Here is a 2,258-nt window from a genome sequence, read left to right as displayed (position 1 = left end):
CGAGACCTGCCCCTGTGCCCACCGCAGCCTCACAGCCCACAGTTCCTTTCAAGGTGCACGAATTCGTGCACTGGGCCCCTAGTACATACTAAAGAAAATAATGCCCATGTGACAGATATGGAAGGGCCTCTGGGTTGTGACTTCAGTGTCCAAGAGGTATGACTTAGGGTCAAGGGGTAAGGCTATACCTCCTGAGAGGAAGTGAAATGGAATACTCACGAGTGCTGGGACGTGGGAACAAAAACGCACCCAAATACGTAAACAGGATAGACAAATGATCTTCTTTCCATTGGGAGCATTTGGCCTAAAATCTGATTTGTGCCCAGGACCTGTCATTCCGATGTTCATACCTTTATAGTATTGATATTGCATAGTTCCATAGGATAAGGATCTAGCACTGGAGTCTTTTGAATGGTGCAGAACAATGGCCCACAATGGTGGACTGGGCCAGCATCTATGAGCATCCCTGATTCTGCTTCTCATCCTAGGTGGCCTTAAATATCCCAAACTGAACAAATTGATGGTCCCCAGAGGGCTGGGGTAGAAAAAGGGAAGGAGATTAAGAAGTACAAACTTTGCCCTAGCTGGTTTGGCTCAGTGGATAGAGCGTCGGCCTGTGGACTGAAGGGCCCCAGGTTCGATTCCAGTCAAGGGCACAAGCCCGAGTTTGGGGCACGATCCTCAGTAGGGGACATGCAGGAGGCAGCCTGATTCTCTCTCATCATTGATGTTTCTATCTCTCTCCCTCTCCCTTCCTCTCTGAAATCAATAAAAAATATATATTTTTTAAAAAGTACAAACTTTGAATTATAAAATAAGTACAGCATAGGAAAAAAATCTACAGCATAGGAAACAGAATCAATAACATCATCATAATTATGGTGACAGATGGTTACTAGACTTATTGTGGTGATCCCTTTGCAGGGTATAGAAATGTTGAATCGCTAGGTTGTACACCTGAAACTGATATAATACTGTATGTCATTTATCATTAAAAATACATTATTAAAAAGAGAAATAATCCAAAGTGGAGTTTTCCACTATTTCTATAAAGTGGGGCATGGGAGAGCACGCTTGTTGTGGGGTTTACACAGAAAGGTAAGAGCTGGGAAGTGCCTCGTTGGTCAGCATGTAAATTAGTATAGACTAACATATCATTTCCATTATCAGAGAGGAAGTGGAGGAAGAGAAGACTGAGCTTGAAAGAACATTCTGTACAAATGCACCAGGTCCCGTGCTCTTTTTTAAACTCGAGATTCTCATTGTGTCCTTGACTTGGAATTCATCACTGCTTTGTGAGTTCTCAGAAGCAGTTTCCCATGGCTTTTGTTATTTCACTCTCCCTATCTGTGATTTTGGTGCCCTCCGATGCTAGGCCACCAGAGGACAGGGGCTGTGTCTTTTTCTTCTTCTTCTCGTATTTATGGTGCTTTGGTGCATAATCTTTTTTATTTTGTTGCTTGTGAGGAACCATTTTATTTATATATCACTTGTCAGTGGATGTACAGCTTCACATTTTATTTTGCTCTGGAAGAAATTTATCATTTTTATGTGTATGATGTTTTACAGAGTTTTGGTCTTTTTTTAATTTAAAAAATATATATTTTTTATTGATTTCAGAAAGGGAGAGAGAGAAACATCAATGATAAGAGAGAATCATAGATCCGCTGCCTCCTGCAAAACACCCACTGAGGATTGAGCCAGCAACCCGCCCCCCCCCCCCCCCGCGCCACACACACACACACACACACACACACACACACACGTGCCCTGATGGTGAATAGAACGGTGACCTTCTGGTTCATCGGTCCGTGCTCACCACTGAGTCACGCAGCCCGGCAGGGGGCTATGTCTTTTTGATGTTCAGGCCCCTTCAGCATCGAGCACAGTGCCTTGCATATAATAGGTGTGTCTTCTACAAATGCCGAGCAGGAATTCATGAATGAGTCCTTAGGAGGAAAGCAGTGAAGATGAAACATTGCTCTTCCGGCGGGAACGGATCTTCCTCAGTTTATTGCAGATATAAATCAGCTCAGTCAGCATAAGTTGTGCTTCTACTAGTCCACGCTCACCAGGTGCAGGGAAGGGTTTTGGCTGAGATTGAGAAATTCAATCCCTGCGAATAATAAAGTGGGAGGGGAACTGAAGGCTCAGAACCTCGAGGAGGAGGAGGGGGCGGAGTCACCGCGAGTTGGAGCATTTCTGCCCAATCAAAGGAGACGGTAGGAGCCGGAGGGGGAGACAAAGGGGGGAGCGGG

This window comes from Myotis yumanensis, unplaced genomic scaffold (genome assembly GCF_028538775.1).
Source record: "Myotis yumanensis isolate MYYU_CA2020_CCGP unplaced genomic scaffold, mMyoYum1.0.hap1 SCAF_17, whole genome shotgun sequence".
In the NCBI taxonomy this organism is placed as follows: Eukaryota; Metazoa; Chordata; class Mammalia; order Chiroptera; family Vespertilionidae; genus Myotis; species Myotis yumanensis.
Note: the sequence above shows the minus strand (reverse complement) of the source record.